This window comes from Pseudorasbora parva, chromosome 6 (assembly GCF_024679245.1).
Source record: "Pseudorasbora parva isolate DD20220531a chromosome 6, ASM2467924v1, whole genome shotgun sequence".
In the NCBI taxonomy this organism is placed as follows: Eukaryota; Metazoa; Chordata; class Actinopteri; order Cypriniformes; family Gobionidae; genus Pseudorasbora; species Pseudorasbora parva.
In genome coordinates this window covers 12,317,106-12,336,732 of record NC_090177.1, presented here as the reverse complement: position 1 = coordinate 12,336,732, position 19,627 = coordinate 12,317,106, and the positions used below count along the sequence as shown (strand labels likewise).

The 19,627-nt window shown below is 38.5% G+C and overlaps 1 long non-coding RNA gene across 2 annotated transcripts in view; it reads left to right on the top strand.

Moving 5' to 3' along the window:
* Window positions 1-10,195: 10,195 nt before the first annotated feature.
* The window catches only part of LOC137078399 (uncharacterized), an 89,067-nt gene continuing 79,635 nt past the window's right edge, over window positions 10,196-19,627 (top strand). For both annotated transcript variants that reach the window (XR_010905299.1, XR_010905298.1), the window contains exons 1-2: window positions 10,196-10,275; window positions 13,505-13,597. This is a non-coding gene — a long non-coding RNA (uncharacterized lncRNA). The remainder of the gene's footprint in view (window positions 10,276-13,504; window positions 13,598-19,627) is intronic.

Sequence of the window (19,627 nt, the reverse complement as noted above, 5' to 3'; positions counted from 1 at the left end):
GGGACCGAGGGCCATCAAGGGCCAATGCTTTGCCTTTGGATGCACTTTCTCCTGAAGCAATGGAAGGTTTCATGTCTAATGAGGAACGAGTTTGTGAAATAAAATTGTGTAGGTGGTTGATGCATACAACTACTGTAGGTCGAGATTGCTGTCCATCTGGTTGTCCAGAAATTGCATTTAATATAAATTACATCGGTAAAAAGACACATTAAAATCTATCCTCTTTTTGCTGCCATAATAGCTTGGACTCTTCTGGCAAGGCTCAGTAGATGTAGGATTTGCATAAGATAAGTCATTTAGTTTCAACTCATACCAAAGGTGTTCATAAGGTTCAGGTCTTGTCAAGTTCTTCCACAGAAGATCGCACTGGGTTTATAGAGATAACTGATATTCTGCATCTGTTATTAATGGCCAAATCATAGACTGTAAAAAAGAAAAGAAAAAAAGATGGACAACATATCTCTACCATTGCTGATAATGTCCAAATATGGACAATATGGACCAAGATAATACATCTTGGAGTCTACGCAGTAATGAGCATGAAATGTAGCAGCAGAATCAAAACCACTCCCGCCAAATCTGTTAGTACAGTTTACTGCAGAACAATCATTATGTGGGTGTAAAAAAAACAGAAAGTTGAAGCTCTAATCTCCTCTTGAAAATCCAGAAAAAAGTCAGTGGGTGCCTCAGTGACAACATTGCTCAGAGAAGCTGTCAGTCTCAGCTGTCAATCATGACATCACACCCCTTGTTTTTATAGCATCAAATAACTAACCAAACTTATTTTAAAAATGAACACTTGAACTTACATCAGCACAATAAAAGAAAAGTCAAAAACCATCTTTGGGTTGATCACATGGAGAGGGTGGGATTTATGAGCTATACTGGGACCAGCCACCGGGGGCGAGCAAAGTTTTGGCCTCACTTTTCAGGGCTTGTGTAGAACGCTTGGGCCAAACATGCTGCTTAAAAAGAGGGCATACACTGACTTTCGGCCATTTTAGTGTACCCCAACCTAGAGTCTAATAAATTATAGGCCCCAGGCCCTGTAGACACATCATGCAGCCCTTTGCATGTTTGTCCACATGCTTTAAGACGGGAGTGTGGCGAACACATGACCTTCACGCGTTCCTAAAAAGCCACCCGTCTGGATTCCCTCGGACTTGGTTCCAGAGGATGAAGAGAGGTTCTGGATGACAGGTCTGTCTGCTATTTTTACAACACGGTCCGATAACGTTGGGGAAATTGACAGACTACCAAATGATGTGTTGCAGAGTGGCATGGTTGCTGACAAGGAGACCTCTTCACGCAGGAGGGCACAGGCTGCTGACACCAGGGATAATAGCGGCGCGCAGAGCCCATTGTGTGTGTCCCCCACACATGGCATTTGGAACTGAGCGGCTTCTATCCCTATGGACAAACGAACCGTGCTTGGCCGGGGAATGTCAGGCTTCGCGCCTTTCACTCAGCTCACTTGAAGGATCTTGGCAGGGGCTGCTCTCTTAACCCTGGAATTCATTAATAATTAGCTTAATTGTGTGAGGCAGGGGTTGGCCGTACCCAAGACGCTGTGTGAATTCTTGATTGCTTTTCTCGTTTTTTCCAAAGACCCTTTGATGAGTGCATGCATTTGTATATGTTTTTACCTGTGGAACGATGTGTAACTTTCTCTTCTTTTTTTTTTACAGCTCATTCACCCAATGACTTTGCGTAAACTCATCAGCAAGCATTGATTACTCCTGGTACTGCTGCATTGTGTGTTTGGACTGCTTCACTTTCATTGGGTTGCTCAGAAAAAGGCAAGTTGGCATCCTCCATCTATGCCACTTACTTCTTTTCATTTTGCCCGGGGGCTGCTGCCAGCGTCAAGGGCCTCTCTTTGCAATGTGACAGCTCCATCTCAAGGGGTCTGGCTCCCCATGCAAAAACAGCGCATCAAAACAAACAAGGCTTCCGACGCTTAAGAGAGAGCCGCGATCAGTACCGCCCTTCAACCGCCAGAGCGCACGAGGCAATCTTCCCCAGTCTTCCGTGGCTCTCTGCCAGTCTGTCCTGCAATTCAGCATCATCTCTATGGGAGGCCCCGCTTCTGTCATCCTATGGAACCACTGAGGAGGTAATTACAGATTTTGCAGCGTAGAGAATTTCCGGAGACGGACACCTGCCTTAAAAAATTACGCTCTTCCGCACTCGACATTCCCACCCCTGCTCCTCCTTCCACTCTCTATTCCAATGCACGGAAAGACTGAGAGATTGTGCTTCTGCTGATCCCCTACCCAAATGCTGCCGGCAACAGGAGCCTCTTGTACATTAAATAAAAACTGTCACCCTGGGCAACGTGTGGCACTGAAGCATTTATTCTGTCTCACATATCCTGGCACTTAGAATTATTTCCTTCATGCCTGATAACCAAATTACAATATGGCAGGTCTCCCTGGAGCCACGGGGATCGTTAGTGCCAGCTCACAACATACTTTCAACTGATGTGGCATTTCATGTACAGCTGCCAATCAAAGTCTGCGGAAGGGAAAGATGCAAATGAGGGCGGGCCCGGCAGTGTTGCAATTACGGTTGTGTGTGTGAGTGTGTGTGCATAAGAGCGAATGTATAATCCCTCGTCTCTCCATAAGATAGACAGCTGCAGTCTGAATGCAGTTCCCCAGCATTTCTCTGCGCTAACTCTACTCTAAATGTGGGGTAAGCAAAATGGCAGGTGAAGGGAATTACTGTAGCGCTGCTGGATTATGAGCTGTCGTATGCTTCTCTCAGGTCTCTGAGTGGGCTGAAAGCTCCATCCTGAGGTGGAATCGCAGTGTTCACGGAGCGAATGGCAAACAAAGAGCAGTTTAGTGAACTTGCAGTTCTTCAAAATAAAGGGGTGACACAGAAAGACCCGACTTGTTTAGATATGGAAGGCTGGTGAAGAGTTGTGTTTTTCCCCCTATAAAATATAGTGGCTTGGTGATAGAGGAAGAGGATCTTTAGTTCAAGAGTCAATGCAGATAAAATCAAAGTCTAGGTCTAACTTTATGTTAAGTTTTTACTACGTACTAACTCTAAAATCAATGTTTTTACATTGTACCTATAGTTTAAAAAACTGCATGTAATTACAGCTGTACGTCATTTCTGTAATTACATGTATAATCACATGGTTAGCCCTCCTCTAACACCTTAACTCACAATTAAACCTATACCACCAAACCTGTCCCTAACGTTACCCGTATCTCACCCCAATAACAGTGTTTTGGTCACACTATATTTGACAATGTCATTGTTATGTTACATATTGAAGGTTGTTTCCGCCACAGAATTTAAAAAAAAAAAAGGGGGGGGGGGGAAGCTAATTCCAACCTTTTATCTCTAAATTCTTACTTACGTTATAAAGTCAGAATTGTGAGATAAATAATTATTTCTGAAAAAAGTGTCCCCCCCCCCTCAGAATTAGACTTTAGAACTCTCATTGTGAGTTTATATCTTACAATTTTGTGAAAAAAGTCAGAATTGCAAGATATAAAGTCAAAATTGTGAGATATATACTTGTGACTCGTGATTGCGACTTTATATCTAGCAATTCTGACTTCTTTTCTCACAATTTCAAGTATATATCTCGCAATTTTGACTTTATATCACACAGTTGTGACTTTATATGCCAAGATAAAAAGTCACAATTATCTTTTAAAATATTTTATTGGTGGAAACAATGTTCCATAGTTACATGCAGTCACTATAGTAACGAACAACAAATGATCACAAAGTGGGATTTATTTTGCATAACACTTCTCAAATAAAGCATTTTATAGAAAAGATATTAGGTTTCAATAATAGAACCAAATACTGTTTGTGCACATTTTTAGTTGTGAAATGTTAGTGGAACATGTTCATAGTTACTGTGATGAACAGTGGTTACTGTCTAATTACTAAGCCAACTGTATGAACTGAAAAAAAAATCCCTAAAAATCCTTTTGGGACAAGCAGAATGATAAAACGTCAAAATACAAATGATTTGAGATAAAATCTGGGGTTAGGAAAAGATGTTTCGACCCTTTTAAATCAAGACATGACCAAGTTTAGTGTCGGATAGTTCATATTAGACTGACTCATGGGCATTTCTTGAAGGGTGAAGAAGCACCAAAATGTCAATACTGTAGTGCAAACTTGTCTGTAAAACATATACTTTTGGACTGCCCAATCTTTAATGTTATGAGATGGTGCTTTTAACAGGACACACTTTTAAGGTCTTATTTATGGATACAGAATAACGTTTAACATTTTTAGCAAAAGTACATTTAAAGAAACTTTTACTCATTTTGTTCATGTACTTATTTATTTTTTGTCTAAGTTAAATTTTATAAGATGTTTGTTTTCATTATTATGATATGTTGTTAAATGTTTAATAGGACATTTTTTATACAAACAATAATTTAATACAAGCAAATGTTATTGTTTTAGAATGCATAAATCATCTTCTTATGCTGTTGAACAAATGAACAAACAGGACAATTAAATCATTTATCACAATTATTTGTATGACAAATAATCACCAGCAAAACCATTGTGAGTGTGACAGTCGTATTAATAGCTGAAAACAATCAAATTAGCCAAATAATTAATAAACATAAACCTGTATAACAGGCATTTCAATTCTGCAGAACTTCTACTGTAGTGAAAACAATGTCTTATTTGGCTGAATAATAGAAGAGAACTTACCCTGCTCTTAACATCCCAATACCAGTGGCCTTCAAAGGCATTTGGAAACTTTTGTAACACTTAAAATCCCCCATCTAATTACTTCTTGTGGCCTGCGTATTCACAACGAGTACAAATAGCGATGCAGATTCATGCCGCCTTCACGTGGTATCGGAAATTTGATAATTCCCACTTCTGAAGTCTTAATTACGAGCTCATCACATTCAAATTTTGAAATGAGAGGGCGTTCACGTGCAATTTTTACCTAGGAAACTCGTATAACAATAATAATAATTCCGATAATACAATAATTCCGAGAGCATGTGAAGGCAGCAAAAACTAGGTGATTTCAGGCAGATATGGACTTGGGACTATATTATGGGGAAGCACAGGTGAAGCACTGCTACTTGGGTGCAGAGATATCACGGCTCTCATCCTCAAGTCCACCGGCTGTTGAGCGATCGCAGTGTGTTGCGTGATATCTCTACGCCCAAGTAGCAGTGCTTTGCAAGTCAATATCTAGAAAATCGCCTAGTTTTAATCTGCATCCCTATTTGTACTCATTGTGGAATACGCAGGCCACAAGAAGTAATTAGGTGTGTTTTTTTGGATCACTTTTACTTGGGACATGGTAGCTGACAACATAGGATTCCATTCATTATGCTAAGCTAAGCTAGCGGCGACCCTGCCAAACTAAAACAATGCATGCACTGAGACAAAAATGCATTTGCAATTTTGCCCACGTTTATAAATGCAGGAAAGAAGTTGAATAAGCCTTATTTCTAAAAATGGTGGAGTGTTCCTTTAAATGTATCATTTTGATGGCAGATTGTAATCAAGAAAGGTCCAAATGACATTTATAAGTGACAACTGGAGATTCACCCGTAGTTAAAGGCAAAAAATTGAAATCTACAGGTAACGCTAATACACACTAAATACGTTAAGTCACGCAATGCTGATTTTACATGATCAATTTAAGAACAAAGTATAATAACAATAATAATTTTCATGTTTTAAAATGAGCTAAAGATCATTAGATTTACTGACTGTTGGTAGCGCAATTTATTGTAATGCCTTTTAGTTGGTCAGAACAAAAGTGGCAGACATGTTACTTGTTCAGAATAGATTTCCCTGTGAAAATGATTATTTTGGTCATTGTAATGTTTGGCAGTATGTTGTATATTTAATAGTCATAAAGCGCAGAATCTGCGATTCCGAAGTACAGTATCCACACCGGTGTGGTGACTGACAGCCACACATACTCCTCAAAACATTAGATCAATCCGCCGATGCACAACCCACGTAAAGATGATAATTCCGCAAATAACTGCAATTGGCAGAAATGGCGACACAGAGGCAAAATTTACAGACTGCAGCTTGGGAATATGCTTTTATGCATACAATATATTTATGAAATATGCCTACTAGTATTTGTGGCTAGAGGGGACACTCCATCTCATGTAGACAGGGTACAAAAAGACCCTCCAGCATCTCCACTGCCAATACTCTGCATAGAGAAGGTAATGCAACTTCACTGGTTTACTGACACTCAGCAAGTGAGATTAAATGGCTGGGAAAATTCGCCATTACAGCTCCGGATGACGATGAGTGAATCTGGGCACTAGGGGTTAATAGCACAGTAAATCCTCAGAAACATTTTTCAGGTTGCTTGACTTTATTCCTTTTTAATTCCCCCCCCCCCCCTTTTGTTTCTTAATTTTGTCTCCATTCTCAGTTTTTCCCCCCATTGAAGAATCCCCCCCCCCATCTCAAAGTGATGCTTTTGTTGCATTCCAAGAGGTTGATAAATCAATCCATCAAAAAATTCTTTGCGGTGAAACTCAATCAAGAAAGGTCATGTCGCCGGGAAAAGAACAGATTAAATTAGCATTGAATTAGACATGGAAAGTGAGCTCTGTCAAAACCATCACCGAGCTCAGCACAATTAGAATATGTTAATTATGCATTTCATTAAGGGCCCAGGCGCTCTTTGAATGTGAGATGAAATGTCACTGGTGTAGGCAGCCGAAAAATGGAAGATTGCCAGGCACAACTTTCTTTGTGCAATGTGTGACACCTTCATTAACATCAGGGATTGCTGCTCTGATTAGACTTTTTGTATTAGTGGAAGCCCAAGGCCTTCAAATGCTTCGGGTTTTTTTCCCATCCTGACTGCAAAAAGGACATTGTCTGTGGACACTTGAGTGAATTTACAAACCACAACACCAACAATACAATTTGTAATTCTCGTAAATTAATGGTTTCAGTCCATTTATTTTGAATTGGAATAGCTTAGGTTTTTTGTGTTTTTTTTGTACATGTTGTTAGGATTTCAAGTATTGCAGATGGAATTTAAGGAGTTGTTATGGACCAACCTGTCGTTATGCATTTCTACTTGACTGCTGTATCTTACTGAGCTTCACTCTTCACACTTTCATTGGTAGTTCCCTACATGTGTATTTGCCTATGGTTGAATGCCCAATTTGGTTGCATCACCAGTGGTCTCTGATGTTTATTACCTGTCAACTATCATTGATAGTGAATGACTTCCAGACACATTGACACTGCAGCAACACACATCACTTCACATTAATTACAATTAACATGTGCTAATGCTTTGGATTATGCATGGTCTAACAATGAACATTTTGTTAATCAAGGCTTAACACTGAAGATTTTTTTATTAGTATTTTCACAAATGTAAACTCTATTAAAGTAATTTTCTAAGTTATTTTAACTTTGCCAGTAAAAGGTTTCGTAATTTCTAGTTAGTTGAAGTTTCCATTGCAAAACTTTTTAGCCTACTCCAAAAATATAACACTGAATTAAATGACATTTTTAAAGTGTACACTTTACTTACAATAGTTATTGTGTAGACACCATATCTAAATAAAGTAGTAAAGCGGCACCTGAACACGGAGACCTTCATTTTTCAGTGTTACACAATGATCTTTTTTGAGTATGAATGTCATTTTGAGTAGAAAATTAACTCCAAATTTTACAAAATGGCAAGTTACTAAACCTAACAACAAAAGCAATGATAGACCAGTGTAAATCGCTGAATAATAATAATAATTCAGCCTCGTTATTCATGCCCCAGTGCATGATGGGAACACCAGTATCGTGGAGTAAAGTGAAGAGGAGTAGTTATACTTTTAATTGTATATCATTGATATTTACGCGCTTTAATTTCTAACGGTTACATGCTTGAATTGAATACTAATATACAAGTTACTTATTATTTAGGCTACTTCACCACAGAATCATTTTTATACGGTTGTCTCTTGCTAATTCATGTTTGTTCATAAAATTACATTAATATTATTAATTATAATAATAACATTAATAACAAAATAACCATTTGTATTGTTGAAAAAAGTCGTTATTGTGTTTGCAAAAAAAAGTAGACTATTCTCGTCGCTTCATAAATTAAGGTTGAACCACTGTAGTCAAATGGACGATTTAAAATGTCTTTACTTTAACCCTTTAACTGATTTCTCAACTGGACCGTAGACCTTACTTTGAGTGTTAAAGGGGGGGTGAAACACTCAGTTTCAGTCAGTGTCATGTCAATCTTGAGTACCTATAGAGTAGCATTGCATCCTGCATATCTCCGAAAAGTTTTTATTTTTTTAATAATTATATAAGAAAGATGCGCTGTTCCGAGTCTTTCCGAAAAAAGCCGAGCGGGTGGGGGCGTGTCGTGTGAGCGGAGCTAAATAATGACGTGTGCAGCAGCGCGCTGTGTGTTGAGTCGAGTGCATCCCTAACAGCGGAAAAAAACTTTATTCAAAATAAAAATATGGCTTTTAATCGGATACAGCCATACATCTATGATCCGGAATCAGACCCAGAGGCTGCAGTTGAACAGGAGCAGCAGCAAAAACGACTAGAGCAGGACGTCTATATGTGGTAAGTTACAAGTTATACACTAACTATATAATATGCTTAGCGGCTTGTGTTATTTACATATTTATACTTGAATTATATCGTCGTATTTTTGTCTTTGAAGGTGTACATGTGGGAAGTGCAGTTGTGCACGTGTGTTTGTGTGTTTACGCGTGGTTTGTGTAGACAGTAAGGTGACTAAAAGCAGTCTCACTCACCCTTCTAACGTTGGGACTGCTCCATCCTTCAGCATTAGGCGATTGGGAAAATTCGGCGTCGAGCTGGGCCTTGTTTATGAAACAGCGAACAGATATAAACATTCGCGCAACTCAGTTGCTGATCCGGAAAAGCAAATTACATCCACTGTTGCCTTAACGCGGGGTTTTTGGCGAATCTGTGCAGGACTGTCTTGGTCTGGCAACCAAAAACCCACTTTTTTGGTGACATTGTTATGTGCTATGTGTAATTGTCACCTGTCCAACATCCTACAAGCCCCGCTTTGATGGGCGTAGGCTGTTGCTTTCGCTCTCTCCCTCGCTCTCTCTCACGCGCAGGCTGTTGCTTTCGCTCTCTCCCTCGCTCTCTCTCACGCGCTTCCGGTAGAATTGTCCGTAAGGCCCATACAAGGAAATTCCGCCCCCACTAACGTCAATGGGGACGCATGATCTCAAAAAACTTGCCGAAACTTATGACTAACCGGAAGTAGTATTTTTGACAAAGAAATACTCCCATCAAACGTCCACCTTAACTTTTGAAACTTTGTCTATGTTTAGTATGGGATTCCAAGTCTTTAACAGTGTAAAAAGATCAGTATGCATGAAACAGCATTTCACCCCCCCTTTAAAAAATGCCGTCAAAAGAAGGAGATGAGACAAAATTCTTCTACAGGTCTATTGCTCCACCCCCGTCTGGTTTTGGCATGGAGGGATGGGACTTTTTTAGTTTTCAGGTGACAGTATCAGTTTGCACATTTCAGTCGGTCACACACAAAATGAAGTTGCTGATCAGTCATCAAATAATAGGGTCAAAGATACCAGTAAAGTAGGGAATCAAACCATAATTATGTAGTTAGTAGGGTGGAGTCCAATAAAAATATGGCAAAATACAAGAAAAATACATAAACACCTGTTTGCCCTAATTTTCCAAAAGTAGGCTATGCGTGACCGTACTTTACAGACATTTATGTCTGTAAAGGGTTAAAAAATAATAAAGCATAACCTGTCAACGCAGCAGTTCTCCCCGCCGCCTTGTTCATCTCGGGAATTTGGGTATCAAAATTATTTCTGAACTTCCCAGTGGTTTTCCAATAGCTTGCATTTCAAATGAACTTGGTCAGCATTACTTGAGAAAATGTTTCTACTTTCTTGAGCATAATTAAATTGTGATACTTTTACTTTTATTTAATTTGAATAAAAATAAAGTAGGCCTATTCAAATGTGCTACATTAATTTTTCACCAAAAGTAAAAAGCACAACGAGCAGGCCTGGCAGGGCGAGTTTGCATATTAGACCGACATTGCCTTGTGCTTCAGCCAATCACAGACACAGACAATCTTACTCAGGTGCAAATCCAATCAAAACGTCCAGTTCAGCTGAGGGGCGGGGCGTTCAAACCGCGCTTTCCGCGTTGAGAGTCAATCACTGGCGCTCGTGTTTTGAATCAGTGTCTCCAAACTTGCCAAGTTTCAATATTTCAGTGAATGTAAGTGAGCTATGCATATTTTTAAATTGTAATTTGTAAAATTGTAATTTTGGTAGCTCCTGAAGCCATTGATATTACCAAAACGCTGGAGCTTAAGTAAATAGGAAACTCTGCTCAAACAAACACTGCAGTTATGGACAGAGCAAGAGCAATATAAGTCTCTAAAATGCATGCACACAGTTCAGTTTAATGGTAAAGCTTGCCATCTTTAACAAAGCAGTTCAACTAAATGTACGAAGCTGAAATAACCTAAACATTAGCACCGACAGTGAAATAAGAGCTTTAGTTTATCTGTCAATCAGATGCAATGGTACAAGTAGCCTACGTTAGTCATTAATATAGCAAAAGTGGGCTCGAGTAACCCCCTTATCAACAACTTACTACAGATGTTTTGCAGTCTATTTGTTTTATTTGTTATAGTATTACTGGATATTATGTAGCATAAAGTCAAAGCTTTAACAAAGAAAAATTTAAAAAGTGATAGCAGCCTAATCTGTTGTGATGTCAGCCAAAGAACAAAAGAATAAGAGAACTCACTGCTCTTGACTGAATAACATTTGTATCTTTAATAAGGATTAACCTATATTTAAAGCTCCTGTCTGTAACTTCTTTTGCGTTTTCAAGATTTACAAAAAATACTAATGAGAGTGTACAGCATGAATCCATTTTCTAAACAGTGTTTTTGGCTTACCCTGAATCATTAAGGGTACACATATAATAATTGTTTATATCGGGACTATTTCATAACGGTCTGGTAGGAACCGCTGCGGAGGAGGAGCACAGTCCCTGCGTGACTCGCCATAGACATAAGGCCGGAGACACACTGCAAGCGTGGCGTTTCTGCTGCGTGTAGGTGTTTTCTCTGTCTTTGCACACCAGAAGCGTGTCTGACGCGGCGCTGCTGCTGCTGGGAAGCCCTATACTTCATGTTAAATATAAATATATTGCCTATTGATACAGCAAAGACAACGTCAGCAGTAGCCTATTGACCATACATATATATGGTATTGACGGCAAAATAGGCTACAGATTATTTCGTTCTGTATTGACAGGTTTAATATTTCAAAATCGATAATTATGTTGTTTTTTATTATTACAAAGGCCTATATCTGCATTTATGTTAACCTAAAGACTTTCAAACATGAAAATGTAATTTATTAATATGTATTCGTGTCAAAATGGCATATAAACATAGTTTCCTATGCTGTTTTGCCTAGAAACGCTTCCAACACGCTCGCGTGTCGCGTGAAAAATAGGCGTCTCTTCTATTTGAAGCATGCACGCGTTTTCCGCGCGGCTGACGCAGGCAGTATGCAAGCGCTAACCGGTTAACATGGGAGCCGAAATAAAAACGGACACGCCACGCAGCCGAGACGCTCACGACACGCTTGCAGTGTGTCCCCGGCCTAACAGAGAAAAGTAGCTCTGGCTGCAATGTTCTTCCGCAAGACGCACGCAGTTCTGTGTATTTACCGCTAGAGCGCAAAAAGATACAGACTGCAGCTTTAATTCATAATTTATGCTGTAAAGTGTGTGATGGCTTGATTATATTTCTATATATTTTCTACCCGTTAGACCTATCTAAAAAACATAAAGCAATGTTTGCAAGTTTACATGTGTTAAAATCAATGAAAACAATACAAAAAATTGTGCATTTTGACAGGGCAAATGAAAATCTATACTGGTCTGCCTGGGCCAATAGGAAAAAATGTAACCCTTATATGGTGACAGCCAGGTAATGTGTGACATTTATGGGTTTATGTGAAGATTGTTTTAGGTTCACTTAAAATAAAAGTTATATATTTTTAAAGCTAATGAATGTTTAAAATGATATCTTTGTGTGGTTACTTTTATGAGCATAAAAAAAAATTAAACCATCAAGTTTGATCTACAGCTGTTGATCGTTTTTAAAACCAACGTTTTAGGTGTACATACATTTCTTTTGTAATAAAACAAGCCAATCGAAATGATGGAGGCCCTGGCCATGAAGAAGGGGGTTCTATTCTTCATAATAAAATGGTAGAGATGCAGAGAAAGAGAGTCATAACAGAGAGCGATAATGAAAAAAAGTGGGAAGCGAGCACAAATGGTCTGGCATTCTGAATGACTTACACTGAAGATCAGTCAAACTTTTAAAAACTTCATTAAAGCAAAATGAAAGTGCTCCCTGGCACTCTAAAATTTAATAGAAGATGCTTGGGAATGGGAGCAGCCTGCCAATTATGGCTTTCACAGCCTTTTTTCAGGGTTTAGATGACTGTCTGAGTTCACACTGAAGCAAATAAGAGAGCGTGTTTGTTCGTTCCTCACCCACCACATTTAAGCTGATGTTCATAACGCCGCACGATCAACGGCTGTTAATCTTATTTCTGTAAAGATCCAGTTGGAGAGAAAGCTGGTAATATCACTTCACGGCATCTCTGAGAAGGAACGCTTTATTTAAAAATATATAATTCCTTGTTTTGCATTGGTTTAAGTGGGTTGGATGTCTCTTATCTGCTTTGTTCATGTATCTTAATATCACATTTCCATCTGTTTGCACCAAACGGCGATGTGTTGTCTTTTCTAAAGCATTTGATAAATGATAAATTATTCTAGAGACAACTTAATTTGCAAAAGGTACTGTTATTATGGTACGAGTCTTACGGAATGTAAAATCCAGCATGTGCTCTTAGCCCTACTTAGCTAAACCTAGCTATTATTACAATTTAAAATAACTATTTTTCTATTTTTAATATATTTTAAAATTTCATTTATACCTTTGATGGAAAATCTGAATTTTCAGCATCATTACTCCAGTTTTCAGTGTCACATGACCCTTCAAAAATCAGTCTAATATGATGATTTGCTGCTCAAGAAAGGTTTCTCATTATTAATGTGAAAGCTGTTGTGTTGTTTAATAATTTTATTTCAGGACTTTTTGATGAATAGAGTTTACTCATGCAGTATAACATATAAAATAGCTGCAACTATCCATCCAATATTTGTCTGTTCTGTGTTTTATCAAAACTTAGCATCAAGATAATTACAAACTCTGTGTTCTAGACTCTACAGCCTGAAACATACTCTGCATAAAACACAAATGATTCTAGCACATGCTTTTTTTAATAACACATTTTTACGTGTTCTTCATTTGTGAATAAGTATACATTGCATTCTCAGCATTGCCACAAAGGGCGCTATAGAAGTTTGTGTCAACCGTTTTCATATGGTCAGTTTTCTCTTTCAGGTCAACTATTGTCACAGCAGAGCAACAGTTTGAAGACAGTCTGGCTGGACACTGGATGAAAAGCACAAGAGAGGATCAGATGCTTAAAATAAGGTCAGAAACATACTCTACAGATGCATACTTCAAGATGGCATGAAACAGAAGTCTTTGCTTTCCTATTGTGACACATATACATGTGAAACGATTTCTCAGATGAGAATGAAAAATTTAGAGCAGGATTTGATTTTGTCCATGGGGAATTGATTGGATGGTTGTGGTTTGTTATTGGTCGATCTCATGTGAGGGACAAGTTGTCCCGTCCTCATGCTAGTAACTAGCAGTTATTTTAATTAAAGGGGTCATGAACTGCATTTTTAAAATTCATTTATGATGTTAAGGTTGGACTTATAATGATAGAATGCTCTGTTCTGAATGCTCCATTTTAAGGGGCGTGTCCGCTGGGAGACTTCAGTGTAAACACTGCTGTGATTGGCTAACATAATTGCTTTTGAAATTGTATTACTCCCTCTTTTAGCTCGTTTTTACAATTACAGCCCCCATGGTTACCTAATTGTGAATAGTGTTGCATTACATTTAAGATATATGGCATTATATTGAGATCTATGGCATTATATTGAGATTGTGGCATGAAAGGTTCCAGTGATGTTCATTGTAGCTGATCACAGACACATGTTGAACGCATGAAAGCAGCGATCTCGTCATTGCAACTCAGCTTATGTAGACTAGTGAATGCTTTCATCTTCACTAACAGTGCGAATGTGATCTAGTTAAGAGATTCATTGAATAAAACGAGAGTCCCTGTTAAACACGTCACTCATAAACTTTGTTTGATTGACAGCTTTAGCGCTGCTCCATCGATTGCAAAGGTAGCTTTCTTCGATCGCTTTCTTTATAGAATTTAGTCACTGGTAAATAACAGCTTATTTTCATCTTAAGAGAAACAATGTAAGCTGACATTTAGTCATTGGTTTGATTTACTGACACACAGCCAAAGAACATCTGACTGTACATGAATCATTACATTTCAGATTTCAGGCAAGCCTGCAGTGCCCCTCTCAGAAACTGAAGATTTCGCGCCTCGATCGCCCCCCGGTGACCGGTCCTAGTATAGTTGCTCCTCTGTGTTTTCTAATGGACGCGAGGCAAACTAAACAATAAAATTACACGTCAAATATGTTTTCCCCAAAGTTAGTTTTTGTCATTGAAGGCAGTTATCATCACAATGATTTCATTTCAAATGTTCGTTTTTAAAATAAGTTTAATTTTAGTTAGTTATTTGATGCTAGGGATGGGCGATATCTCGATATTTAAAATATATCGAGATATTTTTTCAACTCGATATGGATTTGGACATATCGTGTATATATAATATATATATATATATATATATATATATATATATATATATATATATATATTTTTTTTTTTTTAATTTAATTCTGATTCCGCTACTTTGCTTGTTTGCCTTCCCTGTGCTGTGCTCGCCCCCGCTCGCGCGCCTCCCGCCTCTTGCTTTTGTTCCCCCTCCCCTCGCGTGTTGTCTCATTGAACACGGCTGCTTCCGCAACCAGGTGAGGATTAGTTATCATGTTGACAAGCGTGCGCGTTGTTCAGGACTCAGTTTAGAGACCATGTTTTCCTTCTAACATAACTGCTTGCTAAAATTCATAAAGAAATATTAATGTTCATCATAGTTCAAATCGCACGTTTCACCCACAGTCAGGTGATTGACACTATTGTGTGAATATTTTTTTTTTAAATGTCACAAAAGCACTTTGTTCCTACATGAACTGACTACCTCTTTGCACTTCAATAAAAAAAAAAAGAATTTGTGGTATTTGGCATATTTGTTTTTGCTGTAGTTTTTAGGGGGTTATTTTTCCTGTAAAGATATCGAGATATATATCGTATATCAATATTTTTTGCTCCATATCACCCAGCCCTATTTGATGCTATAAAAACGGGGGGGGGGGGGGGGGGGGGGGGGTTTATGTCATGATTGACAGCTGAGATCGTATAAAAGCTTAGACTAACAAGGAAGTTTTCAGCTCTGTAACTTACAGGATATTCTTATATTACCATGACATATAATCTTTGTACTGTTAATTTTGACTTCATGGTTGCTACGACCTGACTCTATTTGACCAAGAAAGAGAAAACAAAACCTGAAATGTGTATTAGGTTCCCAATTGCAGCACACTTTTGGAGTGCAACAGTATGTGAAATAGTATCTAGCATTTGAGTTACGTTAACCTAAGACTGGTTGATTAGGCTTCTTTTGTTCCTTTCAGTGTTGGGTAAGCTACTTGGAAAATGTAGTGAGCTAAGCTACCAGTTACTCTACATTAAATTAAGCTCCACTACACTGAAGCTACGCCCCTGGGAAATGTAGCAAGCTAAGCTACAGCAACTTGACAAAAGTAGTTTACTACATCTAAGCTACTTTTTATTTATTTCATTTTATATTGATTCAGCTTCATTCATATCAATGCTATCTCAGTGATTAATAAAAGTCAAGCATATAGACATGCATACTTTTTCAGTTATTCAAAAACTGTCAATTTGGCAACAAAAACATGTGATCCATATATTAACAAAACCAGGTAGTGTGTGTGTGTGTATGTGTGTATGTTCATCTGTATGTGTATGATATGCATACACACCTGTGTTTTTGTATTTATGCTCAATTTAGACTTGGGCACTTTTGCAGGACAAACTGTAAGTTGAATTACAACTCAATGTGTACAAAATAAAGTCAGAAACTACAGTAGCAAAATAATTAAGACCTGCTCCAAACAGTATCAGCATGGCAAAAAACAAAACATTTAGCGTGTGTTTGTGTGTGATCTATCTCACACACACATGAAACTAGTTTCATTATTTAATTCATATCAAGAGGTGGCCAGGCTGGACCCTGGTTCTTTTAACAAGAGGTGTTTATTCAAGAGACACAATAGATTATTTTCAAACTTAGCAGTTTCTCTTTCATCACCGCGCGGATGATGCGCGTGTAACTTCTTGTAGCGATGCTACTGCCCAACTCTGGTTCCTTTAGCATTAAAGCTAGGGTTGGCAAATGCAGAGAGGCTAGCAATAGCAAGCTAGTTTGGAAAGCATCTTCAGAGAGCGTCTCAAGTGCCACCCCTCCTCCAAAACACATGAACGCACACAGTCTGCAGAACACCAAGAGATCTCATGTCTCAAAGCACATAACATTTGTATGATAATGAACGTAAACAACTTGCAGAGCTTTGACCTGTACCACCTGACTGCTGCAGATCAATTTTAGTGTTGATGGTGTTTCCAGAGAAACACAAATCTGAGTCTGAGGATGTGAACAGCTCCACAGAACAGGGAAGAACACAGTGTTGCCAGACTGGATGGGTTCCTATCCAATTGGGCGGTTTTGAATTTGATTGTGCAGGGTAAAAATGGGTTTTGGGCGGTTGAACAAAATTTTGGCTCGTTTGGAGTCAGTTTGGCGGTTTTCAAACGTCTAATTGGTTAATAAGCAACTCAAGTATGCATGTACTCCATAAAATTAGTCATCATGATACACACAGGCCCAGACAGAGTCAGCTGGCGTTGGTGCCAGTGCCAAAGAAAACACACTTAGCCAATCGGTGGTCAGCAGGCAGACACGCTCATTCATGACCTTTGACCATTTCCAACTGGACATTTTATATAATTCTCTTTAATGTATCTTTTTTTTTTTTTCTGGTCATCATTATTATGTTATAAGGAGATAAAAAATAGTGCTTATCAACCTTGATTAGTATATGGCAATAAAATGAAATTGTATTATTTTGGCTGTTCAAGTTTTGGGCAAGTTTTTCATTGAGTGAGCAGGTTTTTGGTGAGCTTTCGTTGAGCCAATCTGGCAAAACTGGTAGAACGTCACTGGTGTTCATCTCGTAATTGCGGTTACATGGCATGATCGCGGCATAAGCTTGTTGTTTTGGTTCAGGAAGAACTGTAAAAGGCGGCTGCTGTTTGTTTTGGCACTCTGTGGCTGTCTGTCATCAACTCTGCACAGCCTTGAATGCGCTGATGACGCGTAGAGGTATGGAAATACATATGCTGGCAGGCAGGTAGGACATTGTATCATTGCATTTGGAACAAATACAATGATTGGACAAACATGTTTTGATCCTGAGAAGATATATGCACGTGCTAATATTTAGACCCACTTCTATTAATGATTTGATATCATATCAGGATGTGAAGAGAGCTTAAACCAGTATGAAAAAGTGTTTATAAAACATATTACCCAACCTACCTTTAATGTAAGAGCTGACCCTCATGATGTCAGACCGACTGTTCATCATGGCAATTAATGTTTTGTTTTCCTTCCAAAATGAAGCCATTACTCGAGGTCTACAGTAGATATAACAACACAAAGAATCACTGTAAAAGACTCGGCACATCTGACCACCATAAATATCAGGCAAATGCAAAGCTGTACAATAATCTACATACATCTACAGGAAACAGCCAATCAGAGGAAAAATATGGAGGTCTGCATCTGTTGTAAATGTATTCCGTGGCCTGAGGATGAACTCAGGAGGCCATGTGACGTATGATTTACACACAAAAGACCACTGACTCTTCACAATGATGTATCTCTGCCTCCGTCTGGTCAGACCCAGTCCTGACATATAATCTTTCTCTTTAAACGCTGATATAGAGATAGATAACAGAGTGTTCTATTGATTCCACTGTTTTTTTTTTACTGTCAGCTTGAGCAGACTGCTGTTTTAAACACTAACTTGCTTCCTGTGTATATTCAAAGGACAGTCTCTGCTGTTTCTTTTTAGTACTTTTTTGTGAGTGATAACCTGGTATTTAAATGGCGCACTATGTACTTAAATCCATACCACAGTATTATGTTCAAAACATGGTACTATCATGGTACTTTGATATATATATAATATTCTGTGTGTGCCGTCAAATGATTAATCACATCCAAAATAAACGTTTATGTGTACATAATGTGTGTACTATGTATATAAATAAATAAACACACATGCATGAATATATTTAGGAATTATTGTATATTTATATATGATAAACATTTTGAAAAGTGGGGACCGCTGGCTGGTCCCCACAGTGTAGGTGATCTCAGGTTTTACTATCCTTTATGGGGACATTTTGGTCCCCACAATCTAATACAAACAAGGGCAGGCACGCATGCATGCACACACACACGCACACACACACACACACAGGCACTACTATAAAGTACATCCAAAAATACCATGATATTGCCATGGTAATAGATCAAAGTAGCCTAGTATTACCGCTAAAAATTTTGCATGGTATTTGCTTCAGGTACTTTAAAACGTATTTCTAAAACCATGGTAATACCATGGTACTTTGTTATACATCATGGATCTAAGTGATTACAATACTTATATACCATTGTATATTTGCATGATTCTTTTAGGTACTTCAGAGCATAGGGTACTTCTAAAAAAAAGTGGTAACACTGTGACACTCCGATTTATTTCATGGATCGAAATGATTCCATAATTATGTAGGATTACCATGTATTTGGTAAATAGATGGAGGCAGATGATTCGCTGTGGCGACCCCTGAAGGGAACATCCGAAAGAAGAAGAAGAAGACCATGTATTTGCAATCTAGGCTACTTGAAGCTTCAGTGCGTAGCTCTAAAAACCTGGTAATGCTATGGCAGTTATCATGACTCTAAGTGATTACCATACCATGGTATATGTGCCCCCCCCCCAAAAAAAAAACCCATCGTGATACCATATCATGCGTGCAGTTACGGTTATAATGATGATTATGGCTGCCGTTCTAAAAATCAATTCCTTCAACACGCAAGTGCGAGCCTTACATTGCTGTCATGCGAGTGTGGAGAGTTGGCAAGCAATTTATCTCTGGCTTCATGTTTATTCAGTTCAAGTGTTTCCATATTAATACAGTTAATCCAATATCTAACATGTCCACCTTAATTACAAGCTTTCTTCTTGTGAACCCTGATCTGCTAGAGTCTGAGCAAAGAGCAATGATTAAAGGAATCCTGCACCTCATTTGCACATTCACTCTGTAGGGTGCAGGCGCTATCGCTACATACTGAATCAAAATTACGTGACAGAA